General features: G+C 41.2%; 1 protein-coding gene across 1 annotated transcript in view; it reads left to right on the top strand.

Annotated features, from left to right (window-relative positions):
* The window catches only part of FOXP1 (forkhead box P1), a 342,476-nt gene that overhangs the window by 176,551 nt on the left and 146,324 nt on the right, over positions 1–19,601 (top strand). The gene's annotated exons all lie outside the window — the stretch shown is intronic.

The following is a 19,601-nucleotide window of genomic DNA, read 5'->3' as shown; positions in this document are numbered from 1 at the left end:
AGTGTAATTTACCCACATAATACGTTTTGTCTTTTTCTTCTCCCTGATAAAATTTTGAAACCCTCCGAGGAAATTTTACACCAAAGTGCTGGGCATGTATCATGAACGTGTTTGGGAACAAAGGCTGCAGCAGAGCCATGGTGGATACGCTTACACCTAACCCTCACTTTCTGTAATGCAATAAGCATTCTTAAAACCTTTTAAATAAGCGATTGACAGCTGGTTAAGACTCCCCTAAGTGTACAGTGATCTTTTTAGCAGGTTGTTGCGGGGAAGGAAAACCTGCACTCATAAACAAAGCAAACCCAAGGCTTGTGGAGGAGCAAGGGACCCTGTTTGCCAACCTAAGGCAGAAAGCTGCCATAATTAAACAAGTCAGAAAAATGGATGATGCTAAATGCATAGACTTCAGTTGTTTCAGTCATTTTCATCCTACAGGTTTTTACTTGAAGTGAGAATACCATCAGTGAGAAAATCACAGCCATGCTGAATTCATTACTGCAGTAGTCACACAAAACCACGGATAAAATTTCAATAACTGCAGGCCACAGTTGAGTAAACAGTTGCACTGAAACTTAATTCCTGTTGACTTTTCCCTCATTCTTTGCCAGGGGCACATTCTGATTCGTAGTGCAAAGACAACAGGGGTTACAGCTTTGATTAATACAGGACAGTAGAAGAGGAGTGGAACACTAAAATATGTTCAACACAAAGGTCTCATCTTAAAAAGGCTTCGTATCAAAATGAGTTATTTACGCTGTGTTTTCCATAGGAGTGCTATGGAATTTTCCAATGCTGCTTTGTGCAGAGAGAAACGGGGGGGGGGGTCACACAAACACATGCACAGCGTAGACCAGAATTGCTCAGACCTCTGCTCCTCCACTCCTACCACCTTGCCTGTGAGCGCCCTGTGCCAAGGCTTTTCCATAGCTATCCGGAGAGCTCACACCACCTTAGATAACATCCTAATCTCACGTGTAATGGGTTGTGTCATTCAACAGCCGCCTATTGGGTCAATTAAGGAGTGGCACCCATTCATTCCTAAGTGAGTCCTCCCCCAAAGGGTGCCCGGCAGAAGCACAAGTGCTGCTGGCCCCTCTGGAGCAGGATGCGGGGCTGGGCGGCAGGATTGTGGCATTGCTTTCACACAGCTCAGATTTTAGCTTCTAGTTTATTTATTCTCCGCCAGTACAATAAACGTGGTCGGGGAGCTTGCTTTTCTCCAAGTTCTTAAAAGACCTTTATGTTCTGTGTTTGAATTCTGCTGTTAATTGGTTTTGATGACTAACTTCTCCGCGGAGTTTATCTTTTAAAAAGCAAGTTGGTCGCAAAGTTTGAAGCAGTTATTTAAAACAACAGCAACAAAAAAAAGACCTGGTAACAACAAAAGGGTAATCAGAGCTAGCATAAAAATATCAGTCTTTGTGTTTGGAAAATATTTTAAATGCTGAAAAGAAGAAAACCCCGTTGTTTTCAGACAGCTAATGCAAGCGTTTACAGATACACATACAACACGGAGCATAATGTTTAGATGTTTCTCCGTATACAACATATGCTCTCAGGTCACTTAACAGAATGCATTCTACAAAACGCTTCTTCAATACAAATGAATGAGTTCTGAATTAAACAGCTATTTCGTAAAAGCATTTCATTCAGATCTTTTCATTTTGCCACCTGGCACTTATTTTGTCTGAAAAATAAGAAAGCAGTGGTGGGTAGTTTGGGCTTTGCTGTTGGGGTTAGTAGTGTATCCCTGTGATGAGCATGGCTGAGTGGTAAAACCTGGACATACAATTGCATCTGTAGAGCATCTGTGCTGAATTCTGGTTCGCCTTTTTTGTGACATTTATGAATTTATAAGGACTAATATCTTTGTTAGTGTGAGTGAGGAAAACAGGACTGCTTCAGGTTCTTTAGGAAGTTTTAATGGGTTTACAAACTTGTAAATATTTTACCATGGAAAAATATGGAGCACCACAGATGTTCCTGTGTTTGAAGGAACAGTGTACGGTGTGAGCACTCTTGCAGTAAGTGCAGGGAGGACTTGTAGGACGTTCTGTGTTTCCCATGTCATCTTAGGGTGATTCTACCATGCAAGGAGACAGGGAGTGATGTGATGCTAAATTATTTTAGCATTAGCAGTCTTGTAAAATGTAGTGTTAAGCTGGGAGTAGCAAATGTGGGGATGAGTTCTTCTATGCATAATAAAACCAAATGGCTCCAGCTGATGTTTGTATTTGTAATTGTGATGTATGAAAGCCAAAGCAGTACAAGTGACTCTTCAGGGACAGTGCATCTGTGAAAGAGTTGGATAAAAATGGAGGCATACATAGGAGGAATCACTCCCAGAATCAAGACTGAAAGGGATGGAAAACCCTTTCCCACAGTGCTTTGGCACCTACTGAAGGTGAGAGAGGTTGCTGTTCCACTGCTGCTGACTCCATAGGTGTCGCTGGTTGGCATCTCGTGGGAATGACTGTAAGGATGAGTTGGAATGGGCAGGGTTTTGGTGACGTGCCTATAAAACCTGGAATAAGCATGAAGGTTACCTGGGTCGCTGGATTTCCTAAAGAGATTAGAAGTGCTCATTTGCTGTGGGGTCACACAGCAGAGTGCAGGAGCTTGATCCAAAGGTACCCACAGAGGCAGAACCAAGGGACAGGGAATGGGGTACCAGCCAGAGTCTGGCATCATCTGTGACTCTGAGGTGTCATAGAAAACATCTGGGAGGTGCAGAATGGGTGTTGGAGTGACCCACAAGCTGAAAGTCAGGCTGGGCGAGGGAAGCTTGGACAGAAAGTACGTAATGATGGGGTGACTCCTGTCTACCAAGGAGTAATAAATAAAGACTCATGGGGACAAACTGCCTATTAATGTACATGATCACAGCTTTAGTTGCTTCAGTGGTTTCTGATCTCTACTCAAATAGACGGTTTGATGCTTCAGTCCTAGCCAGTTCCCTTCTCTTCTTTTTTTTTTTCCCAGCTCATAAAATAAATATTATTTATTGTGCTTTATTTTTATCCTCAGGACTATTCATTAAAGTGTTCTTCACATTATTAGCAGAGAAACAAGAATGTGAACTGAACAAAGGGAATAAACGCAAAGTTGAATTCCGATATAGAGCAGCAAGACACCAAACGCTGTGTTGCATGGTGGCAGAAATACAAACCTCTCCACATCAATAGCAAGATCCACTTTGATACGGTAACTTCAAGTACTGCCCCACGAGTATAAAACTCCGAATCTTTTGTCTAATCCCAAATGCTTTTGAACTTTTAGGAGGTATGACTTTAATAGTAATTTGTTGACAGACTAGCTGCAGAGATTGCAGAGAGTTTATTTTGCAGAACTGGCAGGCTCGTATCAGTGTTCTCTTAAGAAAAAAACCCACATAGCTGTTTTGCAATTGCTTGCATTTATTGACAACCTGCGCTGAGCAGGCAGAATCGGAATGTTTGTATAATGTAAACCTATAGCTTGTCTGATGGACTGTAGTGTACTTTTAGGTAGTGCCTAGATTGCTTGATAAAAAGGGTTACAAGGTGACTGTTTATGACGAACTGGAATAGCAATACAAATGCAACTGGTACATGGAGAAACAAGGAGGAAGTTTATATAAAGAATTGTAGGGCAGTTTATTTTCTTCCCTTTGCCTTTGAGCTGAACTATACTGTAATTATGAAGTGTCACTTCAAGCTTTCTGGAGAATGTAGGTAAATACTGGTTTTGCCATGTGTCCACAGAGTGAGAAGGGGTTTTCCCTCGGAAAAAAGAAAAAAAGATGGCATAATATATATTTCATTACATCCTGGTTTGTACTTTTTACACTTTGGTTCCACGGAATGCATGCAAATGAATAATGCAGTTTTGTTCATGGGTAGGAAAAAAAAGAATGTCTAGATAGACATGAGAAATTGGGATTAGGTTTTGGTGTCTGTGCCCAAGTCAATGATTTCTTCACGGTCAGCCTCACTGACTGCAGTTGGGGTGTTTGTGGTATCCATGTGAAGATGCCACAGTTGGGCCCTTTGGCAGTAGTTGTTTTGAGAATTGTTGAGATGTGAAGTGTTAGACTGAGGGAAGTGGGCTCCAGAGGGAATAGGTGTTTTCTTCACATTTTGGTTATGTCCAAAGATGAGGAAAATGCCCAAGAAACGGGGGATTTGTTGTGTCATTGGGAGGCTGCTTTAGTTGGGCAAATCAAAAAGAAGGTTTGACTTGAAAGAATTCTGAATATATCCCAGTGTAAATCAAAGTAAGGCTTTTGTTTCAGGCTTTTTTGTTAATAGTTTGGGGGGTTTCATCTTATTTTGTTTGCAACTGCATCAGGAGTTTTATGATCCCATTGATCATGATGTGGACTTATCTCTTTAGAACAAAACTGGTAAATTAGAGCCGAGATAAAGTCTTTGTTTCATATTGACATAACTGGGTTAGACCAAATTTGTTTGTTAGACTTTGAGGGAGCGTCTGCGTTGAGTCATTTTGTCCGAAGAGACACAAAGCCTAATTATTAAACTGCTGTTGCTATTGAAGGAGCCATTTAAAAGTATAGATTAAACTCCACGCAGGCACACTGATAATTGATGATTGCACCATGGTGCATTTGTAGAGCTGGGGCTGTTTCATCAGAGAAGGTGAAAAACAACTTTATGCTCCTGGTAACTGTGTGTTTTTATCATTCAGACTTTTCCCCCAAGTTCTCTCATCTCCCAACATTGAACGAAAGGTGACATGATGTCTTTTTAGTCATTCAAATCTAATAACTTTTAATCTGAAGGTTAAGTAGTGAGATATAAACTAAGAGATGATAATATCAATTTTATGTTCACTGAAGGGCACAATATACCTCTTTCTAGTAGAGGGAAAATTGTGCGTAAAATGTCTTTCGCTTTTCAATGGAAAAGCTGAGGCTCTGAGAGCTTGGGAATGAAGCAGCGCTAGAAAAATTAAATAAGTTTTAACAAAGGCTGGCTACCTTGCCGGGATTTTAGAATCAATGATTTTTTCCATTAATAATTCAATTTTTAGATCTCTCGTCAATGAACCATGCTGAGAATATTCACACCGCATTCCCTATCCTCACTATTACTAATGTCTTGGTTATAACTACTTATTGACATCAACAAGCCTTAAATTTTCTCTAACTGTTGAAGGGTAAGGGGAAACGACCACTTTGCTGCACTTGCTGAGATTATTGTTTTTACTTTGCCCTGCTTTTGTTTTATTTTGCTTCTAAGGTCTTTGATAAATAACAGCATAAATCCAAGTCCTCAGAGCACCTTGACATTGGCACCTAAAGCTCTGCAGTTGTGTGTGCAGGTACAAGCATGTACATGCAGAAGGTGGGTCATTAAACATGTAATCACCTGGATTACGTGCACATCCAAATCCAGAAGTCCTTTTTAGGCTATGGATGTCTATTTCCGTATTTATTTATTTATTTTTTTACAATAGCTGCTTTTGCTTCTCTTGGTAAATTAAGATCCTGCAGTAATGGTTTAGGTTTCTGTGGGCTCTTTGAAGAGATGCAGCTTCTGAAATAGGTTTGCTGGTTTGTTTTTTCTCCTTGCATCTGATGTGAAAATTCAGCAGTGGTATGTTTGTTCCCAGCTGTTTTCGTAGGTGTGTGCTCTCCCCCTGTATTTGCTTATGCTTACTCATAAGCAATAAGGTTACACATTGAAGAGTGCTGTTTAGGGAAAGTCTGCAAAGGAATGCTTTAAAGCTGTTATCCAGCACGTGCATTCACTGTGAAAGAAGCTCAGTAAGCATCAGACAGAAATTAAAAGTGTATTTCATATGATTGACGTTATTCAAATCATTGTCTGTTTGTCCTCCTCTAATCTCATACTTTAAGGGTTATCTAATAAGTAGTGCAACCAAACCTGGGATAGAGCAAACTTAAAATGGTGGTGTGCCTCGGAGGGTGTGAAGCAGCTTTTAATTCACATGGAACTGTTCCTCACTGTTGCTTTTAACATTGCGGGATGCTTAATTAAGCATGTGCCTAAATGTAAGTGTAGGACTAGTCTTATAAAGGTCTCTGGTATGTCTTATGCCTGTAAAATAAAGAATGTGCTTAAGTACCTTGCTGAATTAAGGCGTAAGTAATTTCATGCTAATAAGAAGTTGCCTGGATTGCTGGTATTTTAGAAGTAGCCTAACTTCATTTGGAGACGTGCTGCACGTCGGGAGTTTTTTTGGCAGTGCCTTAGGAGCAGCAGCGGAATTGCAGTGGTTTTCACTAACAGCCGTTGATTTCAGTGGAGTTTTGTCTGACTTAAATACATTTAAATGAGAGCAGAATCAAATGCCACAGTTTCCTGTGTTATGTTCTTTCTCCTGCGGAGCTCCGTTGGGTATCACAGCAAGTGAGAAGAATATCAAGAGTACTGTTGTAATTTATAACAGTAATGCTGTAAATAAGGATTGGGATAGGAAGGAAAAATGCGGAAGTTTTCATGAGTTTATTTAACTGTATAGCACCCCATTAATTAAAAAAATTTAACAGAAGGTATTTTTTGGAGGCTCGGTGTAAACAGTGACATTATATAATGACAGTTTTGTAGGATGAGTGTTGCTTGTTTTGTTGCTGTGTTCTGTGTTTTGTTAGCTCGGCTCCCTACGTTTTCAAAACAGAAACTGTATTTGCAACCTGTTTTAAATAGTGCAAATATCCCTCTTTTCCCCCCTGTAAAAGGTATATATTGTTTCTGTGGAGTGTCTGTATAGTCAGTGTCATGTCTCAGACATTTCTGAAGCCTGGGGCAAGTGCCAGCTTTATTACAAGTTGGGCTTTTCAATTTATTTTTAATCATATTTCTTCTTTTTCTTTTAAAGGCTTTTCTTTTTTCTTTTTTCCTTTTTTTTTTTTCCTTTTTTTTTTCCCCCTTTTTTTTCCCAGGCTACTGCAAGTAAGGCTGGTAAAGTGAAGGCTGGAGAGAGTTAGGCTATTTAATCTATCTGGTAACGTGTTGCAAAACTCATCAGTGCAGTTTGCCCCTTCACCCCCAGGCCTCACAGAAGTGCATGTTCCCAGGCAAGCCAAGGAGGATACAAGAAATGGATGTAATTCCTTGTATTCTGGGTGCTGACTTAATCCCTATTCTCATTGAATGATTGTAAGGATTGAGGACTGGGATTGCTATGGACAGAACCATTGTGGGGCATAGCGGGCACACAGGAGGTAGCTGCATGCCTGGAGATGGGTTGGTTTTGCTTAATAGACCATTACATTTCTAATTCTGGGTGACCTCTTTTGACCAAACTTCAAGCCTGAACTAGTTCTTACATGCATGTTTAGGGCCTTCTTACCTTATTAAATCACTATTGAGGGGCACAACACAAATGTTTCAGATTTGGAGATGCAGAGCGAGGTCACAATTCACCTTCAGAATCTGAAGTAATTGGGATTTTCTTTCTGATAAAACCTCTGGGGCTGATACTTAAGAAACTCAACGTTTAACTGGCATTACACAATTTGCTATGGGTTGCTTAGCCAAATATTTGTGTATGGGTCTTTTCTCTGTTTCTTTCTATTTTTTTAAAGACTTGCCAAAGTTCAGGTGGGATTTCAGGCTTTAACAAACTCTACCTGGAAATTAAGTGCAGGAAAGGGGGAGGGGGAGGGGGAAATCCTGTCTGTTTGGATTAGAGTGATCACAAGCTAAAAGAATGTGGTTGCTGTTGACATGCTCAAATTGAGTTTTCCTTAAATTTTCCTTGTTATTATCACTGATACCAAAAAGCCTCTGCCAGGAAAGAACTGCAACAGTAGTGAAATGTTGTGAGACCACTGACTGTCTGACACTCCTGCTTTTCTCTCTTTTTTTTCCAGTAATCAGTGAGATAACGTGCTAAAATAGGGGTAGGGTCCCTCACTGTTCACAGGGCTGTGTAGGCAGAGGGTGGATCTTCCTTAGTACCTTCTGGCATCCTTAATCAGCAGCAGACCCACAGCTTTGGGGATTTTGGCTGCTCTTTACCATACGGAGCTAGGACATGTGTGTTTTTAAACCATCATCATTTTGTATTTTTGTTTCCACGTAATTAAGTGATTCACAGAAGGAGAAGGGTCAGACAGGCATGGGGAAGGAGAAATGGAACTTGTTATGAAGTCACAGGGCTCAGCATCTTGCAGGAGAAATCAGAAATAAAATAGGTTATAATTCTCCTTGTGCATAGGAAAGCATTTGTGGCACTCAGGTCCTCAAAATCCAGTCTCAGCAGTCTCCAGCAGACTTTTTCTGGCCCCTGCTTAAATGAGAAACCTGATCTAAAAATGGGCTTGCATAGGAAAGGCTCTGCTTTTGGGAGAGTGTCTGTGATTTATCTTTACTTTGTTGTTTTGCATTACATACCCGCTCCTAGACTGTCAATCTTCTTCTTCCATCTTGGGGAAGGATGGACCAGTGTGTATGGAAAGCCACTGTTCTGGATTTTGTTGGAAAGTCTACACCGTTTTTACTAAGAAGCTAATTTGAAGACACTGCTCTGTCTGTCATCATTAATTTTATCCTCAGATGTAGGTTAAGTGCAGTATTTTTATTTGGTAGGTTGTGTGCTGTGGTGCAGTGAAGAATTCCCACCGGGAATGTGTACTGCACTTGATGTTTACATGCAGAGTGGGTCGGTGTGGGTGAAGGCATCAGATCTGCTGAGTGTGCTTGAATTGGAGCTCTGGTTTTTTGGCAGGGATGCTCCATGGCTGGAAGAAACCATACAGTCTATGGAAAAGCTGGCTGTGGCAGTCACTGTAGCTGTAGGTGCAATGCTTTCTGTAAGGTCACATGGAGGGTTTGTTACAGGTAAACCTTGATCCTGCCTTTTATTGTCTGTGCGTGTGTTCAAACTTCTCTTGAAATAGGTGTGCTGGTTTCTTCACAGCCGTCATCTCAGACACGTCTCAGATATTCAGGTAGCAGAAGTGTTGTTTTGTTCAGGGAAAACAGTATTTCCCCGCCTTCCCGTAGCTGTATTACGTATTGCAGATCTGAAAGAAAACCCCTTTAAGTCAATAAACAACAGAAAGCAGACTTATCTTTTATAGTCTTCTTGAAACAAATGTATGGTTATAACAGTAAAGCAGGTTTTATTAAATCTAGGCATGAATCCATATTGAAGAAATAATCCGCTGCTTCTTTTCAGCTTCTTGTCTTTTTAATTAGTGCTGGCAATGGGATTGTTAGCTTTTAAGATACAGTAAATATGAGCCTATTAATGTTATTGAGTGTAATACTCAACAAGGTACAGGGGATGTTGGTAACTGCAGATATTTTATAGAGGAGCTGAAAATGGGCTGGTTTCTGTTCATCAGTCTCTTTATGACTGCCAGGGTGAAGCCTATGGTGGGAGCCTTCCTCCTGGTCCTCAGAGCAGCCATCCCAGCAGCATGGGACCCCTTGACCCTTAGTCCAGTCTGATGGAGCAGGATTGAGCCCATTTTCACAACATGGTGAATATTTGGAGTATAAAATAGTTCTGGTTCCTTCTATTACTTGAGAAATGATTCATCCATTCCTCCGATTAATGCTTTTTGAAGTGTTTTGCTCTTGGTTCCAAGTCTCTAACCCGGGCAAGGAGTGGATTATAAAGGTTTAGAAGTGATTAGCTCTGTTTGCAGTATTTATTTCTTTTTGCTCCTAAAGGGATGGTATTTGCTTTGCTGAGGGGTTTTATTCTGCAGAGTTTCTGTTGACCACCTGCTTTTTTTCCTAATTGGTTACAAGGACAGTTGCTAGGCCTAATAAATAACAGATATAGTCTTCCAAAGTGTGTCATAGGGACTGTATGTCAGAGATTCATAAACTGTGAGCAAAAATATGTGCCTGGGGCAGGGAAGCGCGTGCCGTGTTCACATTAGGGGATCTTTCCAGGGTCACGGAGAGCCCATGGTAGTAACTTTTCTGGTGCTGGCTGATGTCCTCGCTGGGCACAGCAGCCACATGTGGAACACCAACAGCCCAGGTTTGCTGTGAACTCTGCTCTAGTCTTAAGCCTTTTTCTTTGTGGATTTCTCTAAAACAAACTTTTTTTCCCCCAGTCTTTCTATGCAGACCAAAGGCAGCAGTGGAGTGTTATCTTGGACACTCCTGAGTCTGCCTCATCCATGTCTCGCCAGTCTGCTGATGGAGATTTCATTTCTGCTCAGGCAGGGTCTTCTGATACTTAACTCTCTATTAGGAAGCTTCTTCCCAATGCTTGGTCAAAATTCTTATCCTTCCAGTGCTATCTTTTGCCTCCTGTTGTGTTTGTTGCAAGCAGAGAGCAGATTGTTTCCTTTCTCTATGCAGCATCCTTTTTCATATATAAATGGTGTTCCCATGTCTGTATCCTCCATCTTCTCAGAACTTAAGCAATCTTAGCTCTGCCCTTGTACATCCTATTTTCCAGTGCTGTGGTCATTCTGGCCACTGTCCTCTGGACTGTGTCCAGTCAGTCTCTGTTCATCCTGAATTGCAGCGCTCCTATGACATGAGCCTCCAGTTGAAGTCTTACTGCAGCAAGTGGAGATAATGAATTTCCCAGTGTATAACTTTCTCCTTTTTTATGCATCTGACTGTGGTACATGTTACTTTTGCAACAGCCTGACCCTGTTGACTCATACGCAACTTGTGATCTACTGTAATCCTTAGGCTCTTCTTTTTCCCTGAAGAAGTGCCACATAATCGGTTGTCTTCCTTGCTCTATTTACAAAGTTTGGGTATTCCAGCTGAATTGCAGCATCTTATAGTTAATCCTTAATAAATGCCATCCCATTTCTGCAGACAGTTTCTCCACTTTCTCTTCCAGCATCTTTGCAGTCACTCCCAATGTAGTATCATTGCTAAATTTTCTGGGTTGTCTGTTCCTTCATCTGTGTTGCTTTTAAGAGAAGATTGACCTCCTCACAAGTTTGCTGCCTTCTTTTCTGCGAGTGACCCAGGGATGCATACAGCCAATATACAGTACTTTTGCTAAGATTAAGTTTTTCTAGCTTGCTTATGAAAATGTTCTTTTGAAATAGTATCAGAAGTCTCAATAGTCAAAATACAGACCCAGGTTTTCCTCTGCTCAAAGACCTACCAACAGATACATGTTTTACCTTTGATTTAAGCATCTTGGTCTGACCAGTCATCTGCAATTGACATTCAGATCGGTATAGGCATACCCATGTTGTCCTTACTGGGGAGGGCAGAGCAATGGGAAGAGCAGCCAGCTCTAGCACCAGGCTTGTTCCAGCCTCTTCACAGCTATTGCACCAATTACCCAAGCTAATGAAAAGTGAGATTGTGGGAATCTTATTAACTACATGACTCACCCCAGCCAAACCTCAGACAGCAGCTATAGGTGAGATGTGTTCACAGGGGCAAAAGTACTGCTTGCAAAAAATGCAAAATGCCAAATCTCAGTTAACTGTTTTTCCGACCTCAGACTGGATTTGTACACCCTTGAAGGGATGCGCCTGGAGTCCTCTTGCCTGTCCTGTTTCTTCCTGTGTGTCCTAATTACATATGCTGGTTCTTCCAGAAGCACATTCTAGCCCAAAGAAGGCTCTCTTCTATTATTTTTAGGCCTGAATCTGGTCTGAGAAGCTGCTATGTTTACCACACATCATGTCCCTCCGTGTCCGGTCTTGTATCAGACTGTCGTTGGAGTAAAAGATGAGCAAATGGTGTGTCTTCCCATTTAATTGCATATGTCAATGATAAATCTTTTGGGAAGATTGAAGCCACATGTTTCCGAGTAGGCTGCATCTCAGCCTGCATCCTGATCCCTGTCCTTCATCAGTCTCTAAAATCTGAAGGACAAAACAGAAGGCCTAAAGGGGAATATGGGGTTGGGGGGGTGAGTGTAAAATCTTATTTCATGTTTAATGTACAGAGTCTCTCCAGAACCCTCCAATAATAACTGCCATAGCTGTGCCTCTGTCATGTGGAGGCCACTGTTCCCGTCTTTGCCAAGTCTCTGTCGTCCACAAGACAAGACATCTGCAGTGCATTTGTTTAAAGCAGGGAGATGACAAGCATTGAAACAGATGTTGGAAAACAGAGCAGCAAAAGGCGTGTGCTAAGTGAATAGCCCATAGGGTCTGAGCTGTTTGATGGCTGATTACAGTGTGAGCCAACTGTTCCTTCAGAGCAGACTGAACGCAGGGGATCCCTCTGGTAAGAGCTGCACTTTGCCAACATGTGGTGCTCCCTTTGTCGCCATACCTTTTCAGATGTACCTAGGGGAAAACACAGGGAACAGGATCATCATTCAAAACCCTTTAGATGAGTAGCACTCTTGCTTATCCAGGCTGAATTGATTCCTAGTTACAAGTTGAACCATTGGAAGGCATCAAGAGCGTGTCTCGGCATCCAACAGCCAGTATCACTCATTAGTTTGAATGAAAAGCTATCTATACAGGCTTTATCAAAGCTACAGAGAGTTTTATCATGATCAACATAAAACAATATTCTGTCTGAAACCCCTGCACCATATTGCCATATAAAAGCAGCTAATGTCTAGTGATCCTTGGTATATGAAGCAATTCAGGTTTATCACAAGCTGACATATTATGCTTTGACAGCAAAGAATCCCTTTCGTACGTGATCTCATGTTTCCTAAGACCAGCTTTTCACCTTCTCTCATCTTGTCTTTAGGAGCTGATCCTCTTGTGCTGGGGAGATACAGCTATTGTTAAATGAACTTGTGAAACCCGGGAGTATTTACTTGTTAGTATCTTGGGTGAGATACGAACTCGCTGAGTAAGGGAGCCAGGCTGGGGCTTCATTTGTTCAGTCATGTGGATAGGAGGTGGATAGAAGATTTGCCCCTACCAGAGTCAAAAATACCCCCTTTATGTTCTCCTGCATGGTGCCCAGGGGCACACCCCCAAGGGGTGACAGGCATCCAGCAGACAGTACCGTGGTGTCTGAACAAAGCCACTGAGGCTTCCCAGCAGTCTCGGGCATGCTGTCCTGTAAGGTGACACTGCTTTTCTTAATGACACAGCAGCTACCAGTTCAAGGATTGATCATCTTTTCTTGGAGAGGAATGACATTTTCTCTCTACCCCCTTGAAATCTCCCTATTCAGGTTCAGCAGAAAGGCTGCCCACTAGCTGGTGGTACCACTGAGATCCCTTAAGGCCAGAGACATACAGTACAAAGTGAAGTGCAGGGCTGTGCAGGAGAAAGTACTTGGATATGTTGGGAATACCTCAGAACCCTCTGTGCTGGCATTTGCTTAGATGTGTGCTCTTAAGCATCTGATCAGTAGCCTGCCCTTCACACTCACCTGGGATTGCTGATACTTCTTGTGCATCCAGAGGTAGTGCCATCCACTGCTACCTTAACTAAGGGAATGGAGGATGGGGCTCTTCAGGCTGTTTCAGCTGCTTGCAGATGTGCTGTCTGCTAATGAAAGGTTGTTCAGCACAATCACATTTCCATCTTATCCTGGTAGAGGGAAGGAAGGAGAATGTGCTGCTTCTTCTGTTGCGTTTTTCTCCATCTGATTTTTTTCTGTGTGACGTTATGGACAGGCAGTAGGCGACAACTTTGGAAATCATTACTAGATTGCACTGGTCTTTACAGGGACTTGAATCATTTACCAAAAGCATTTTATGAAAGGACTGGCTCCCATATGTCTAAGTGAAAATCACTGGGCTGTGCTTGAACCTCTTTATATCATTATTGTTTATCCAAAAGGATGAAAGGGAGAAAGATCCAGGACGCCTGGAGCGATGAAGGGAAGGAGAGCTCCTCTGTGCCTGCCCTGCAGATTCCTTACCTGACCAGCCTGTGCTCAGCCACAGATGTACCACAAATTCTGCTGCCAGTCAGAAGAGCCAAGGAGTTTCTCTTCTGTCCCAAAAGCTGAGGGACACAGGGAGCTGCACAGACAGACTTGATTTTCAGGAAATCTTGGCCAATACCAAAGTTTTGCAGGCAACAGCCTTGATAGTGCTGCTCCCTGCGCTGTACATCCCATCCAGTCTTTTCCATTCCCTCCCCAAAGGAGCTTTGGTCTTTAGGTCTCTGTGCTCCCCTCATCTTGAAACAGCAAAGATTTAATGTAAGAGTTAATCAAGGCTTTGAACTGATAATAGGATTCAAGGGAAGCTAGGTGCATAAGGATGCTTTTGGTCCTCTAAAATGGATGTTTCTCTAAGTGATGATGAATTTATTAAGTGTAAAAGATCTATTTTTATTTATTTAGAAGTGTGCTGTTCCCAGGATTGTGCTTACTGTTCCCCAGGCTGGCTTTTTGTGACTTCCAGGTCATCACGCAGTGCTTGCTTTGGGCTCAGCCTGGTTTGGCTCTGCTCGGATTCCCCAGAACCTCTGTGGTTTTGCAGAGGCACATCTGGGGAGTGGCTGTGTGAGACCCGGGTCCACTGTGCCCCTGCCTGGGAGATGGCCCAGAGGGCTCCCCACTGGAGCAGGGCCAGGGCAAAGCTGTCTATGCACATCCCTGGTGTGTACTTCTCTGGGTGCCCACCACCCCTCAGGGCTCCACACACTTTTCTGGTTCCTTCCTAAACTGCCATAATTTAGGCAAATGTGTGGATTAAGACAAGGAACCTCAGTAATCTCAATTTTCAAATTAACCTGTCTGTGCTGCACAAGTTCTGTAGCCCTGAAGCAGCACTTGGTGAAGGCAGAGGGAAGACTGAGGGGTTTAGGCACTGAAAGTGCAGACTGTCTTTGCTGATCTCTTCCTTCAAATGAAGTAACGCAAGAAACATTTCTAAGCCTCAGACATTTTATATTCGTGGAGAAGTTTCCTGACTGGGTACAAGCAGATGCAGTTGAAATAGGTCAGTGCTGTTCCTTGTGTGAAAAGTGTTTATTCAGGGCCTTGGAATGAAAATGTGATGAGATTGTTACACTGGAAAATATTAATAAATAATTGATCAATAGTAGAAAAGGAGCCTTTCTGTAAATAAACTTCAGTGTAATTAATAGCTCTGTGTTTTCAGCAGCACACATGCAAGAGAAGCCGGGGTTGCCATTAATGTGTCAGGGGCCTGAAGGACATCTGCAGATAAGGGTTAAACAGTCTATTGGAGCTGAACTCATGAACCTGGTTAAACTGCTGGACTTGTTTGTTTCAATAAAACTTTTGTCTCTGCTGTGTATGTATTTTATAGCATTCTCCAAGAAACACTTAAAGTCAAGTTTTTAATATAATGTTGGTAACAAAGTATAAAGGACAGAGGAGGTAACAGAGAAGGCAACTTGCTAATGCAAAAGCAGTGTACTGAAAGTCACTTTTATTTCTTATTTATAATCTACATGCACACTCTGGATAATAGATGACAACGCTCATTCAGTACTTTAACTTCAAAGCAGAGAGAAGGCATGGATGACAGAGCTGGGAGCTGGAACACAAAGGTACTAACAACAAGAGGAAAAATGCCTGTTTACGGGATTGCATTTGTTAGCACGCTGTCTTCAGATATTGTTCCCCCAGGAATAGTGAGAATATGTGCTGCACGAACAATGATTTAACATCTGAAAATGGTACTTAAAGAGTTTTCTGTCTGGTAGTAATGTGATGAAGGCTTCTGAATGGAACCTGGGGACTTCATTTCTTCTATTTATCTATATGTCTCTCTGGTTTTAGTCAGTGGTAATTGCATATTTAACCCCTTAAATAGGTTTAACCCTCTCAGCACCAACTTTTTTTTTGTGTTTTATTTTTGGTCTCACGCCTGCTTTTGTTACACTACAGCTGTGCTGCTCGCATTCCTCGCCAAAAAATCAGAAAGACAAAAGGGATTTGGGAGAAGTTGTGGCCAGGGAAGTGCATCGAGAATAATACCAAGCTCCACCTCTCTTTCTCCCTTTTCCTCTTCTTCCTTTTTTGAGGAAAGCAGTAGATAACAGCATCCAAGGAAAATGTTTTAATGGGATTCAGTACAGCTGGGAGCCTTATAGCAGAGAGTGAGAGGGAGAAAGAGAGCTGTAACGAGGGGGGAAGTTTGCAGCTAGAGCAGTAAATCAACAGTATAAATTTGCTGCTTACTTCAGCACTCTACTTCTTTGCATCTTTCTCAATTAGCACTTGTTCTGGGGGGCTTGCTTAATAGCTTATGTGAAACAAATATTAACATAAATTGTTTAATTATATCAAAATCTTGAATTCCTCCAAGACGTAAAATTGTTTTAAGCTAGGAATACATCTGCAATAAAACATCATCTAGTTAAAGTAAACGAGCTCTAAGGAAAGTCATAAGATTGTAGCTGAGCTACTTTTACAGTTTATTTTCATGGTATTTAAATTATGATACCAGTGGGTATTTTTAATTAGTGCCTCTTTAAAGTGTGCACTTGTCTACATAAGCCATTTTGGCAAATTTGACTCATTCATACAGTGGTTGCTGTAAAAGAGGCCAGCACAGCCTGCAGGAATTGGAATTAAAAGTTTCTGCAAGCTGTTGTCGACATGACCACATCTCATTAACTTAAAAAATGGAGATTATTTGCCTGAGAGCTTGATTTGACTAACAGTAATCAAATATTAGGCTCAGTGGAGGAGGAGGAGGAAAAACAGCTTCGCTGTTGTGATCTGTATCCTTAAGTGTTGTGTGGTTCACTTTAAATAGCTATGTCATGTTTCTGCTTTGACAAACGTAGCGGGGAAAAAATAAGAAGACGTAGGGCTTTATGAATAACCCAAGGTTAGCTTTATTTTCCAGTCTGACACATTGTTTACCCAGTTTAGCAAAGGTAAATAGCATTTTTCTGATGAGTCTGAACATTAAGAAGAATTCATTATCTTGAATAGTTTCAAAGTTTAAGTACTGGAAATTGCTTGTATCTCATGATTATCAACTGGTAAATAGGCACGAACTTCAGAGTTGTACCCTAGAATAGTTTTAACTGTTTTGAGGAAATACGAGGAGGTAGGTTGCAAGATTTTGCATAAAATGAACCAAAATAGAGAAGTGCCTTTCTAATGCTGTGAAGTCTTTAAATAGCTTCTGAAGGGAAATAGCTGAGAAAAGAGTAATAAGAGTTCTCTTTTGTGCTACAATTAAGATATGGGAGTATGAAAATCAGAAATGTTTGTGCTTGAGAGAGTGCTAGGGTCAAAATTCAGCTTTATGTGGTTGTGTTTTCCTGTTTAGCAAAGGACAATGTCAGACTTCAGTAGAAGCTGTGGCACACGCTATTAAGAAAAAAAAAAAGGGTGCAGTTAAACAAAAGAAGATAAAGTCTTGCACCTTTTTATGTCTTTGAACTGAGAACATGTGCTGCATTTTACTAAAGGAACATGAGCCTTGAATGTAAGTAACTGGTTTTTGCATTAGGTACTCCCTGGAGGTAGCAGAAAAATATCATGTCCCTGCATGAAATGCGAATGTGAAATCTACCAGAAAGAAATATTTATGACCATTTTATGCTTGATTAGACTTGGATGACATCTGTTAGAAGACAGGGACTGGACAAAGAGAGAGACGCTCGGGGGCAAATGTTAACAGAGTTGTTCAGATGATGCTGGGGCAGGAGCGTCCATTTACTGCCAGGCAAAACATAGGAATTGTGTTAGCGAGAGTGCAGCTGACAGGAATTTGCTGTGATGGAGACACTGTACGCTGACGGGCTGGGAAAGGAAAATGCAGCTGTTGATATTTGCCGCGCTGCCGGGATTTATGGGCAGGTACAGCAGCAAAACACAGATAGTGTAACTTCCAGGGAGCAGATGCATTAACAAAGTTATATAAATATGAGTCAGCTATAAAAAAGCGACATCTTCACTTTTTCAAGTTGTTATTCCACCAGGCTGCACAGGGACTTGGAAGGACTTCCACAACATAAAAAAAGCTGGATCTTCCCCCCCCCTCCAAGTCTCTGCAGAACACACTTGTCTGAAGCAATCAACCTGAGTGTTTACTTTCCCCTCCTTGCTTTATCTCTGGTGCTTTTCCCCATGCTGGATCCTGCTTCTTTCCTGAATGAAGCATAGTGCTTGGCTGCATCTGCCCTGGCCAGGCAGCTCAGCCCTCTCCACTGATGTAAATCTTTAACTCCAAAGTTTGACAATTAATCGATGCTGAGCCTTTATGTGTTTTTAATGTTAAACTGTTGTTTACCAGCTCTGCAGAAGTGGGGTTTATGGCTGAAGGTACAAACACTCACTTTGCTCTGGGTCTTTTCCCAGCTTTCTTTTCCTGTAAATTTTCTCTGTCTGGAATGCTTATGGGAAATGTTATTTTGTTTTTGTTTGCAACAGCTCTGTTGTTTTGATTTTGTCTGAGTGGTATGGAAAACAGTACGTCACTTGGAGTGGGTGTTTTGTCTATTGGCCATTTGGCTATTGCACATATATTTCTCATACTTACTACATGATGACAAGGGAACCCAAATGGCATAATTTTCCAGTTGAATTTTGCTTTCCAGTTTAATAATAGTGAAAGGAAAACAAAGTTAATAGATTTAGCAGTTTTGATACTGCTCACATGCTGATAGATGCCTTTGGATTTTTTTCCCTGTGGTTAAGGTTCTATTTAGACAAAGGTCAGATGAATGCATATATCAGTTTCTATAATAAACTGCATGAGGATTGTGTTACACATTTTGCATACAGTTGTGAAAAACTGTAATTTAAGTATCCAAGCCCATAAAAGGGTAATAAACAACTTCAATATCAGCAGTATGATTAGTCTGGGGTACTTTTTCCTCTCATTTTTTAGGCAGTCCATAACAGAAGAAGTACCAGCAGATGCCTTTTAATTGAAAAATGATCTGAAATAAATTCTGCACTTGAAAAGAGAACACGGCATTCTCCATATAGCTGTTTAGCTGGAGAGATCTGAATGTAAGATACACGGATTCTTGCATAGTATTTACCGTGTTGGGGAGAGAATATGGAAAGACCACAGAATGCATCTTTAGGACCAGATAATTTTTATGTATAGTAATGAAATATAAAATGGAAAGTATGATTAATTTTTCAATTTCTCTCTGCAGATATCTAATAATTGTGCCCATGGACTGCCAAAGGCTCCCATTAAAGATTTAAAATGCAAAGAAAGGTAGAATCAAAAAGATGGTATTTTGGATTAAATAACGTAAAAAAAAATGTAGGGCAATAGCAGAGTGAAAAGCTATTGGCAATATAAAACCGTGGTGAACGCTCCTTGAGACAGACTTAAACATTTACACATTCATGTGCATCTTTTTGTAGCTGGGATTTAAAAAAGAAAAGAATACTCAGAGGTTGCTTGAGCCAGCTGTGATTTTAAAATGTATTTTGGGGCTTTCAGGCTTCGATATGCTTGTTCACAACAGAACGATGAAAAATACAGTATGTGATCCTGTGTTATAAAAATCTCCATAAATACAGTGGCAAGGGTTGTAATCTGGTGTCCAGCATTTAAGAATATGTTAGTAAACTCCATGGCATAATGTTTCTTTTCATTAAGCACCCACAGATACAGGGTGGCCAGAAAGCATTTTGCAACAGCTACTCGGGAATGTGCTATTTTTGTTATCCTCAGAAAAAGGGATGCTGCAGCTGTAGTATATAGAGGCTGTCAGAAAGGTCCAGCTGGACTTTTCCTCCGTTTTCTGTACTGTCTTTATCACTTTGCTCAGTTCCACATAATAACATCTTCAT

Source organism: Psittacula echo (genome assembly GCF_963264785.1).
Source record: "Psittacula echo genome assembly, chromosome: 9".
Classification (NCBI taxonomy): domain Eukaryota; kingdom Metazoa; phylum Chordata; class Aves; order Psittaciformes; family Psittacidae; genus Psittacula; species Psittacula echo.
The sequence above is the reverse complement of the archived record's forward strand: the minus strand, read 5'-3'. Positions and strand labels throughout refer to the sequence as shown.